At 43.5% G+C, this 12,518-nt stretch overlaps 1 protein-coding gene across 2 annotated transcripts in view; it reads right to left on the minus strand.

The window, feature by feature from the left end:
* The window catches only part of doc2a (double C2-like domains, alpha), a 185,735-nt gene that overhangs the window by 32,842 nt on the left and 140,375 nt on the right, over nucleotides 1–12,518 (minus strand). The window lies entirely within an intron of this gene.

Genomic DNA, 12,518 nt, shown 5'->3' on the forward strand with positions numbered 1-12,518 from the left:
TGTTCTGTCACTGGACACAAACAGTGGTCTTAAGTGAAATCCTTTAAATGACCCATCAGACCCATCTTTCTTACTACGACTTCATCATTCTAATCTACGAATGTGTGAGTCATCAACAAAAGCTTGTAATTTACTTTTCAATGGCACTGGAAATGGTGCCAACACATAATTTCCTTTGTACAAATAATTATTGGTCAGTTATTGTATTTCTGTTGGATTAAGCTAAACAAACAATGTGCACAACAAATTATATTTCTGGATTTGTCCCCCACCTCTCTTTGTAGCTATATTCTTCGTCCAAAAAGTACACATGAAAACATCACCTACACAGCCTTCACAATCAGCAGTGGCGTCCCCCAGGGATGTGTGCTTAGCCCACTGCAGTCCTCACTAACAACTCACAACTCCACCGCCTCCTCATAACATAAAGCTCATGTTCGACAAGGCACTGGTGGGACTCATCAGCAAAAGTGATGAGGCAGCTTCCAGAGGCGAACTGGAGCCGCTGTTGAATTACCAAAGTTTCTCTGATTGGCGATATAAAAAAATAGATGACTTCGAGACGCCCACCTCATGCTTCTCATTAACTGATAATGAGTGAAGCAAGTCAGGGGCGCTGAGTTCCTTGGGTCGAGTGCAGGTTAATCCATCAACGTCTTTGCTTCACTATGCCCAGCAGTGAACAACATGCTTTACAGATTTAGGCAAAATATGATGGAAACTAGCAAAAAGAAAAGATAATGCAGAACCACCACCACAGTCTGGAAACTGCTTAGAACTGAAGCAGGGGAGGTCAGTCTTTCTTTGATTTATAAGAAATGTACCTTAAAAAAATGTTTAGGGTTACTTTGGGGTACACAAGGTTATTCCCAACAATGTCAATAAATAATTTCCTTTTCCACAGAAGTGTTTTTCCTTTAAGAAGCAAAGGAAGGCACAAGGGTTGATTACAATTAAAAAATAAATGATATTACCAGACTTATTCCTCAGTCATCTGGATAACATAACATTAAATCTGTTGCTGGGTGACATTGTGTCCCTGGAACCACACGGCCGGTCTCTGAATTTTTCCCTGAAAGGGGGGCGTGCATCACATTACCTGGGAGAATTTAATTAGACTAATAATTAATAAATGACCTTCGCTGGTTATACTACAGCTGAAGAGGAGGCTAACAGCATGGATTCCTGGCTTTAATCTCGAATCAGGTTAAACAACAGGGATTGTGTCACGCTGTGTGAGACAACTCTAATGAATTCTTGGTTTTCAATTTGTGTCAGACTGCACATTAAGCTGTGAGGCATGTCAGGCTGTAATGAATGTCTGCTTGATCTTAGAGCAGAGAAAGAAAGCCGGGACAAATCAGCTCCTTTCATCATTGTATGATGACAGACGTCTGTGTGTGTATCCGAACTTCAATTATTGTGGCAACCTTTGAATCAATCTACTTCCTGCTTGGCGTGTGTGTTGCTGAGAGACTGAGGGAGTACAGTGGCATGCGATAGATTGTTGGGTCAGCGTTTCAATAGAAAATTTTGAAAACCTGGTTAGCCCGGTCTGACTTTGACTTTAGCATTTCTTGCTATTACATTACCAGGTAAACATTGTAGGTAAACATTATAATATATGTTTTAGATGTGTGTTTATCACCACATATACGATACAGGTGCCTGAAGTAAAGGTGTTTGACAGGTGCAAACACACTACATTGGCCCAGAACATTTTCATTACGAGAAACGCGTTGCAGCTTAAAAAACAATGCAAATATAGAAACAGAAATGAGCCAAAACACATACAAATCAAGAAAAATCTCCCCCAATGTGACAACACATGTGAAGCATTTAGAAAAACATACACTCACTTGACGAAACTGACGTTTCTGTTGGGTTAGCCATTTGCAGTGCTTTTTAGCACTGGCATTTTGTGCTTGCCGGTTTTGTTTATGCAGCGCTTTTAGTAAACGCTGCTCATGTTTTGTCAAGTTAGTGAATGTTTTCCTAATGCTGCGCATGTGTTGTCAAGTTGGTGAAAGTGTTTCTTCATTTGCATGTGTTTTGGCATTTCTGTGTTTTTATATTTGCACAATTTCTGACGCTGCAGCGCATATTCCTTTCCCAAGATGCCAACAAGCGTTTTTACCATACATATTTTCACAGCACCACAGGTTACACCATAAAAGTTCAAAAAATTCCATTAAAACATTTAATGAAGCAGTTTCCCTCTCCAACTATAACCACTGGTTTTTTGACCACTCCAAAAGGAAGTTTTAAAAAAATGTGAGAATTGAAGTTAAGGGATTACATTACATTACATTGCATTTAGCTGACGCTTTTATCCAAAGCGACTTACAATAAGTGCGTTCGACCAACAAGATACAAACTTGAAGAAAACAGAATCATATAAGTACATCAGGTTTCATAGAGCTAAAACATTTCAAGTGCTACTCAACTGGCTTTAGATAAGCCAGTCCTTTATTAGTATATAAGTGCTTTGTTAGTAATTCTATCGCTCGAAGTGGAGTCGAAAGAGATGAGTTTTCAGTCTGCGCCGGAAGATGTGTAAGCTATCTGCTGTCCTGATGTCAATGGGGAGCTCATTCCACCATTTTGGAGCCAGGATAGCAAACCCACGTGTTTTTGCTGATGGGAACTTGTGTCCCCCTCGCAGTGCGGGTGCAGCGAGCTGTTTGGCTGATGCAGAGCGGAGTGCACGTGCTGGGGTATACAGTTTAACCATGTCCTGGATGTAGGAAGGGCCAGATCCATTCACAGCATGGTACGCTAGTACCAGTGTCTTCAAGTGGATTCTAGCAGTTACTGGAAGCCAGTGAAGGGAGCGGAGGGGCGGCGTGGTGGGGGAAAATTTAGGAAGGTTGAAGACCAGACGAGCCGCTGCATTCTGGATGAGCTGCAGAGGTCGGATGGCACATGCAGGTAGACCATCCAGGAGGGAGTTGCAGTAGTCTAGGCGTGAGATGACGAGAGCCTGGACCAGAAGTTGCGTCGCTTTCTGGGTCAGGTGGGGACGTATCCTCCTGATGTTGTAAAGCGTGTATCTGCAGCAGCGGGTTGTAGCAGCGATGTTTGCAGTGAAGGACAATTTGTTATCTAGGGTCACACCCAGATTCCTTGCAGTCTGAGTCGGGGAAACAACAGAGGTGCTGATGTTGATTGTTAGGTCAAGAGTGGGACAATCTTTTCCCGGAAGGAAAAGCAGTTCAGTCTTGTCAAGGTTGAGCTTGAGGTGATGAGCAGACATCCACTGAGAGATGTCAGCTAGACAAGCAGAGATGCGTGCGACGACCTGGGTCTCTGAGCGGGGAAAGGACAGAATTAATTGGGTGTCGTCAGCGTAGCAGTGGTATGAAAAACCATGTGGGCTAATGACAGATCCGAGCGAGTTTGTGTACAAGGAGAAGAGGAGGGGACCAAGAACAGAGCCCTGAGGGACCCTGTAGTTCATTGAGAAGGATCGGACTCGGCCCCTCTCCAAGTTACCCTGTAGGTGCGGTCTTTGAGGTATGAGGTGAGGAGGGAAAGTGCAGAGCCTGAAACTCCAAGTTCTTGGAGAGTGTGAAGGAGGATCTGATGATTCACCGTGTCGAATGTAGCAGACAGGTCCAGAAGGATGATGACAGAGGAGAGGGTGGCTGCTTTAGCAGTGTACAGTTCCTCAGAGACAGCAAGGAGGGCAGTTTCTGTTGAGTGACCTGCCTTGAAACCAGACTGGTGCGGATCCAGAAGGTTGTTCTGTTGGAGATAACAGGAGAGTTGTTTAAAGACAGCGCGTTCAAGTGTTTTAGACAGGAACGGGAGGAGAGAGACAGGCCTGTAGTTTATAACATCAGACGGGTTGAGAGTGGGTTTCTTTAGGAGAGGGATTACTCTTGCCTCCTTGAGAGTGTTTGGAAAGTGACCAGAAGTTAGAGAAGTGTTGATTAAATGGGAGAGAAAGAAAGGTCCAGAGGACAGGTGGTAGGGGGGAGAGGTAATAAGGGTAAGAACCTTACTTGGAGAGAGAGGGGAGAAGGAGGTTAGTGTCTGGGTGAAGGGAGGGTCTGGTGACCCAGCGGTGAGTAGCGGTGAGTCAGAAAAAGAAGAGCGAATATCATCAACCTTTTTTTCAAAGTGGTTAACAAAGTCGCTTGACAGAAGGGGGAAGGGGCTTTGGGGGGGGGTCCAAGAGGGTGGAGAAGATGGAAAATAGTTTTTTGGGATTGGAATAGGAAGATTGGATCTTATCTTGAAAGAAATTGCTTTTTGCCTGAGAGATCGAAGCAGAGAAAGAGGAGAGGAGAGCTTGATAGGTTAGGAGGTCGTCATGGTGTTTGGATTTCCACCGTTTCCGCTCTGCTGCCCTAAGGACGGTTCTATTAGCACGCAGTGCATCATTTAGCCAGGGAGCAGGAGGGGACTGACGAGCCTGCCGAGATGTGAGAGGACAGAGAGAGTCCAGAGAGGATGAGAGAGGAGAGTTTCTGCAGCAGAGTTTGGAGGCAGGAGTTGGAACGAGTCAGAGGAAGGGAGGGCTGAGAGCACCGATGAGGCAAGGATAGAGGGGGAGAGGGAACGAAGGTTGCGGCGGACAGGTGCAGAATTAGAAGAGATCAGTTTGTTATGTTTGGAAAGGGGTAGAGAGAATGAAATGAAGAAGTGATCCGATGTGTGGAGCGGGTTTACAGAGAGGTTAGAAGTAGAGCAGTTCCTTGAGAATATGAGATCAAGGACATTGCCAGCTGTATGAGTCGGTGGGGATGGAGACAGTGAGAAAGCAAAGGCGGTATTGTGTTGCATATTTTGTACAAAAAAAATGAATTCTCGAGTTATCAGTTTATCATCCCTAAATGCATTCCTGAGGTATCATGCTCGCAAAAATGGGTTTTCAATCTAAATTTCCAGCTGCGTTGATTATAATTATAGAGAGCCAGAATCAATGTAAGGGAATAGGTTGAAACAATAAAACAGGTAAGGGTGCTCAAAGAGCAGATGTATATTGATGTGAGGTTACCGTGTGATGGTTTGGATCGTAGATTGTATAAAGTGTCTAAATTCAAGTGCTGACCTTCACACTGCACATGTTCTGATTCAAGGTGAATACATGCGATAAAATGCTACTTCTTCTGAATATAAAGTCACGAACGGCGGCTGCAGTGATATCTTAAAGATCCTTGTGTTAAACATCTTCTTGTTGCTGCAGAAGAAGAACCAGGAGATTAACTTACTGTAAAGGGGCCTTATTATGCTCATTACAATTGTATGTAGTGTCTCTCCTGTGACATGTTTCCCTACTTTATTGTTCAAAAAGCTCTTTATTTTTCTCATATTGCCTGTGCTGCAGCACCTCTTTTCACCCTCTGTCTGCAACCAGAGTCCAGTTTGCTCTGATTAGTTAGCTGAACGGCTCTGTTGTGATTGGTCAACCACTTAGATATGTCCCGCCCCACGAGAAAGTGTTGGAGCACTAGCCAATGGAAGCGCAAGTCTTACGCAATGATGTCACTATTTTACAGAAGTAAATATAGGAGTCCAATGGAGGCGTTTCTGGCAGGTGGGGGAGTAAGGGACAGGGAAAACCCCAAAAAGCACAATAGGATAGGGCCCTATGTTTTATTTGTCCTCAATCCCTACACCCATCTCTGTCATTTTGATCTACAATGGCTTTTATCCATCGTTGTATAAAATGACAAAATGTCCGGCCGAGAAACTCTGGGATTTTAGCCTTGGCAGGCCACATACAGTACATGCACAAAAAAACAATATAACACACCAGAGGAAAGGGGAAACGCCATCAAGCATAAAAGGGCATCTTTAAATCAGTCTTATGCGAATAAACCTGACAGGATCCAAAGACATTTGGAGTCAAATATTACCAACAATATAACATTTTGGTTGCCCTTAAAACCAAAGCGTTCACAGCTGAAAACGCAGATTGCGTTGGTCAAAATCCAAAAAGATGATGGTGAAAAATTCCAAGAGTCAAATATCAATAAAAACTAAAGAATATTATATTTACTCTGTCTTTCAAGTGTATGTGATAAGGGACCTAACTAACGGTGGATGACAATATCTGACTTTGAAGAACGAATGAATATGCAGACAGTGAAACAGGCCAGATAAAACACATTTAGCCACTTGGTTTCAAATTAAATGCATTTCAACTAATTACGTCAACATATTGTTGCAATTAGAAAGCCAAGTATATATTTATCTTAATGTTATATTACACCTGAGCCTCTCCTGCTATATAAAGATCCCGCAACAATACAATTGTTTTCAATTAGATTTGATAAAATCTGATTCCTGAAAGACTACACATTGTAATAGATATTACAAATTTAAATTTAAATGAGAAACTAATTAGATCAGTGGTCGCCAACCAGTCGAGTGTGGTGCGGGTAGATCGCGGACCGTTTAAAAAAAGAGTAACAAAAGAAAGAAAAATATAATAAAAATAATAATGTTTGAAAAATACGTTTTTAGATGTAAACCTATCATCCACCACCCCGTTAGCAGGTGCCACTTGATTGACGTATATTTGAGACACCTCAATAATATAATACATTAACCGTGCTTTACGTGAACCTCATCCTGACACAAGAGAGGACGGCAGGGCTGCAATTTCCCGTGTTCAATGAATGCAACAGGCCACCAGGCCAACCAGAGAGTTGCATGGAAATACACGTGTGCTTGTGTCATTCAAGCTCGGGTCTGTGTGTGTGTGGCAATAGCGCATTTAGTGTGAGAGAGAGAGAGAGAGAGAGAGAGAGAGAGAGACCGGTGCTAGCGGGGACCGTGATATTAGCATCTGGTTAGCTAGCTGCACTAACGGACATAAGGAGCTGTTTCCACAACAAGCTGAAGCGGTGTGACTAAAGACCGAAGGGCGCCGGAGGGCGCCGGAGGGGGCCGGATGGGGCCGGATGGGGCCGGATGGGGCCGGATGGGGCCGGATGGGGCCGGATGGGGCCGGATGGGGCCGGATGGGGCCGGAGGGCGCGCTGGATGCCGGAGGGCGCGCTGGATGCCGGAGGGCGCGCTGGATGGACGTAATCGGCACTTGGGGTCCATGAGCCCTCCCCTCACTGCACAGGTAATCACCCTGCATCGTGACCCACAGCAAAACAGTCCCACCCAGCGCCATCCGGCGCCCTCCGGCGCCCTCCGGCCCCCTCCGGCCCCCTCCGGCCCCATCCAGCGCGCCCTCCGGCGCCCTCCGGCGCCCTCCGGCCCCATCCAGCGCGCCCTCCGGCCCCATCCAGCGCCCTTCGGCGCCCTTCGGCGCCCTCCGGCGCCCTCCGGCCCCCTCCGGCCCCATCCAGCGCGCCCTCCGGCCCCTCCGGCCCCATCCGGCCCCATCCAGCCCCATCCAGCCCCATCCAGCCCCATCCAGCATGCCCTCCGGCACCCTTCGGTCTTTAGTCACACCCAGCTGAAGGAGAGTCCTCTCCTGTCAGACTGAGGGGCTCAGGTGAGCAAAGGACTCTTGAGTGTTTAGAACGGTTTTGTCACAAATTATTCAAAAGATTATTTCCGCGGCACACCTTCATATGATCATTATAGTTATACAAACAATAAGAGAATAAATGAAAAACAGGTATGAAATACTATGGCAGTAAAACAAGAATAGAGTTTAAAAGGGGAGTGATTTGTAAAATATCCATAAAGAAAAAGAAAATCTGTTTACAGTTCTGTTTCATATGGGTACTGAGAGAGGTATCCATAGATCTCTTCTTGTTGCTCTCAAAGTGCACCAGATTGATGCTTTCAACTTCAATATTTAAAAAAAAACTTCCCGGGGGAACATCCACCCGGAACCCCCTAGAGGAGGTGAGGACCTAGAGGAGGTGAGGTCCGCCCCCCACTCATAACAAATAGCACTTTACCCCTGCCTATATGCCGTGAGCTGATTATGGAGCCTTCATTGTAACAGTAATTCAGATGCAATTAGCCTATATAAAAGGCCTCAAATTGGAAGCACTGTCTGGGCCGTCTTTTTCACTCAATTCTGAAATAGGTAGATCTCGCCTTTCACCTAGGCCGATGTCGGTGATTTTGGGCTTAAAAAGGTTGGTGACCACTGAATTAGATTAAACGAATGATAATTAAAACGTCTCAGTGCAGCGTTCATTCCCAGGCCTGTAACCATTTGCTCTGTTCATGCGTTCTCCTATTTATCTCACAGATTCTATTTTACAAACGGTAAAAAACCAAACAGAAATACAGGCTATGTGGACACAAGACCTAAAGGAGTAAATATTAGTTGCCGTTGCACATGTAGGAGTTTAAGCCATACACTCATCAAATGTTACACCAGAGGGAAGTACCTCTGCTCAGATCTGTAAAGAAGCCATGTTGTTACCTGTTGATATCTGTAACATAATGCCCTTTGTCTGGTGTTTTCATCTCGGGCTAATCAGTTTATTTTTTCATTTCTGAAATATATGCAAAGTCCGCTTTTCATTTCTCAACAAGATGCTCAAAACATTGTTCATGCATTTATTTCAAGTAGATTTAATTACATTAATGCACTCCCAGTGTGCGAAAAAGTACACGTCCCACCGTCCGGGACGTGTTATTTACAATATCGGACAAGTAGATCTTTCAATTGACTTGTCCGGCGGACAAGTGACGTTTTTCGGCCTGATTTATTGACAAATTATTGATACATTCAGTTTACAAAAGGCAGAACTCATTCGCAAATTGTACGTGTCCGCCATTGTTCGTTTAGAAGTGTTAGTTTCGGTTCTGCTTGTCGATTCCTAAGGAAATGCATCTCGCCGCTTTCTGTACAGTTAGACGGGGCGGGGCGGGAAGTGTAGCACAGTGGCAGGGTTGGGAAGCAAAACACGGTTCCGAGTAGGAACAAATAACAATTGTCCGGTATCGGGATTAATAAGAGTTGTGAGGACAGGAGGCGAGGCCGAGCCCCGCGGACTGCAGCTCTCTCTATGCTCCGTATCAGCTGATCGCTGCATGGTGCAGCTCAGCGTCTCTCTCTCTCCCTCTACACACAGCTGCTGCCCGATTAACAGCCTCATCTTTGTCAAACTTTCTTATGTTCTTTCTCTAACACATAATGAAGGTTATTAAGCGTTTTAACTCCTATGTTGTTAATATTGACCACCATTTCCTTTATGAAGTAAAGCAACCTCCCTGTCTGTATCCTCGCGCTGTTCCTCACAAACCCGGACCCCCAGACTCAGAGGAGCACAGGGATGTCAGTATTGTTTATGAAGCAGGGTATAGAAAGTACATTATTGAAATGAAAATACTATTTATTTACTTTTACACACAGTGAGCAGCTGGGCAGCTGCAGCATGTGTATTGCCAACCCAGTCTCATGGCATTTCGTGTTCACCAACACGATTTTTAATCTATTGATTCGTGTTCACCAACACGATTTCCCCTTTTTTTCGTGTTGCACAGCACGATTTTAAAAGGCAATGTATTTCTACTGGTAATGACGCTCATGGAAGCACGGCATTCGTTTGTGTCGGCTGCCCCTTAAAGGCAATGTGAGCGTCCATTCTCATTGGATAACGGATAATTGTACACCCGGAAGTAAGTATTCCTCTTGCTGTCGATTGATTTTACAGTGATATCTGCACTACTCATCGACTAAAAAACACCAGATTATCCTTGTTAATTACACAACATTGATTGGTTTAAATTGTGTGCAATGCTTTTGTATTTTTTCCCCTTCGATTTGGAGAAAACAAATATTTTTTCGGAGTAAAGGATGGCAGAAGACACTACACTACCCAGAATCCCAGCTATCGTTTGGACTACACCATGTGCTCTGTTTGACGTCACGTGATCTTCAAATTTCTTCCCTGCAGAAAAAAAAAACATGGCCGAACTTCGTTTTATTCTCGGTGGAAAATGCCTATTTTAAAGTTAGTTTGGCCATTAAAATGCGTTTTGATGTCATTTGATGCGAGAAATATGAGTTGTTATTTCAGATTATGTGTGCAGTGGATGTACATGATCTTTAGTTTGCTAGTTATTACGAAGATTACTTCAGGAAGTTTTCATTGTTACCAAGGTGGTTGCTAGGGACGCTGCTATCGATATTATTTCTGTTATGTTGTGTAACTGTTTAATGGTGTTATCTTTATTGCTACCCCCCTTCCCCCGTCAATGTATAGTGTTGGTCCACAGCGCAAACATATTAGTTTAACAAAATCCGCATCTAAAGATAACCTACGTTATTTTCCCCTGTGCAATTCCAGTCTCACATCTCACAGCACATCGTCATTAACAAATACCGGAAACAGACCGAAAACATTTAAAAAAAAAAAAAATAATACTTTATTCCGAGTGTGCTTGCTTTTCTCTTTGGAAGTCATCACATAACGGCATTGTAATACACGGTTCGGCTGCATTCAATATTACATATCTGCCGTAGTTCTGTATTTATAGAGCCCTGATGAGAAGACTTCTAGACAAACATGAGGAACTGAAAACGTGACGTGGATCATAAATATATCAGCCATTAAACAACATCTTACATTTATGTTCACACAATACGTCTCCTTGCAGTATCAACACAGTTTTGGACAGTCTGCCGTGGTGCCATCCCATTTCAAGTGCTGTTCGAGGCTCGGTAACCCTTTGTCAAACAGAGCACATGGTGTAGTCCTAAACGATAGCTGGGGATTCTGGGTAGTGTAGTGTCTTCTGCTATCCTTTACTCCGAAAAAATATTTGTTTCTCCGAATCGAAGGGGAAAAATACAAAAGCATTGCACACAATTTAAACCAATCAATGTTGTGTAATTAACAAGGATAATCTGGTGTTTTTTAGTCGATGAGTAGTGCAGATATCACTGTAAAATCAATCGACAGTAAGGGGAATACTTACTTCCGGGTGTACAATTCTCCGTTATCCAATGAGAATGGACGCTCACATTGCCTTTAAGGGCAGCCGACACAAACGAATGCCGTGCTTCCATGAGCGTCATTACCAGTAGAAATACATTGCTTTTAAAATCGTGCTGTGCAACACGAAAAAAAGGGTAAATTCATGTTGGTGAACACGAATCAATAGATTACAAATCGTGTTGGTGAACACGAAATGCCATGAGACTGGGTTGGTATTGCAGGACATGTGTAAGCGTATTTGAGTTGTAGAAAAGCGCTAGGCCTAGAGGCTATACATCTAATGTGTCATTATTATTATTATTATTATTAGGTTATGTCCTATGTGTTGGACATGTGTGGTTGGACTTTGTCTCACAGGCAGGTTGCAGTGTAACATCAGAGGAGACTGGGCCAATTGTACATTCTCAAACTGCACCACTTAGAACTAACTAAACAATGCAGAGATTATTTTTATATAATTGTATTCAATAACCGTAAGAAATTCAACAGTATGAAGTGATTTGTAAATAGGAATACAGATTTGACTTAATCTTTTCATAAATATATTTTTCTCCCAGTTTGACTTATTTTTACCCTCTCAAAGAACCGGAATTGAGAACCGAAAATAACCGGAATCGAAAAGCAGAACCAGAATCGTTCAAATCCAAACGATACCCAACCCTATGTGTGATGCAGTAAAATCTTACCGCTCACTTACGTTAGCGGTGTCGTAAAAACCGTGGCAAAATGTAAAATACGATGACGAAGAAGAAGATTCCAGTGGCCCCAATTTTTGTCCATTCTGGACAAGTGAAAAATGTATTCGGACAAGTAAATTGCCAAACTCACTTGTCCATGGACAAGTACTCTCTAAAAACTTTTTCTCACACTGACTCCTCCAAGAAAAATCCATCGAAAAGCAATTAATTCAGAACTCTGCACCCACTCTTAGGATTGATTTTAAACTTATTTCGACTGTTTACAAGGACTGGCCAACATAACTAATTAATTGCAGTTGTATTACCCTTTAAGGCAGCGTTTCTCAAAGTGTGGGGCGCGCCCCACTCGTGGGGCGCAGAGATGTGATAATGGCCCTGGACCCCCCTAGAGGATGTGAAGTCCACCCCCAAATAAAGCAGGTTAAAATAGTTTTTTTTAGACACTTTTATCCAAAGCAACTTACATACTTAATACTGTGGGCAATCACCACAGGAGCAATTTGGGGTGAAGTGTCTTGCCCAGGGACACAACGATATGCTGACTGCAGTGGGGTTTGAACCTGTGGCCCCCTAATCCAAACACCAACACACAACCCACTGTTCCACATGCCTCATAGAATAATGTTAAAATGTGCTAAATATATACACTGCAAAGAAAGAGGAGTAAAAGTAGCTCACGACTTGTTTTATTTTTTTAAAGTAGCCCTCATCCTAAAAAAGGTTGGAGACCCCTGTTATAGAATGATACATTTGACATTTTTAAGCTTGGCCTACCATTTTATTGGAGCGATGAGGAACAGGTGGGGCTTGAAAAGGCCCACGTGTTCAAAGTGGGGAATGACCACTGCTTTAAGGACACTTTGTTTGCTGACATTGTTTCAATGCACAATTTCACACAAATTAGAAAATCGACAGCCCAGCCATTTTACTTTTGCACCTA

This window comes from Gymnodraco acuticeps, unplaced genomic scaffold, assembly GCF_902827175.1.
Source record: "Gymnodraco acuticeps unplaced genomic scaffold, fGymAcu1.1, whole genome shotgun sequence".
Taxonomy (NCBI): domain Eukaryota; kingdom Metazoa; phylum Chordata; class Actinopteri; order Perciformes; family Bathydraconidae; genus Gymnodraco; species Gymnodraco acuticeps.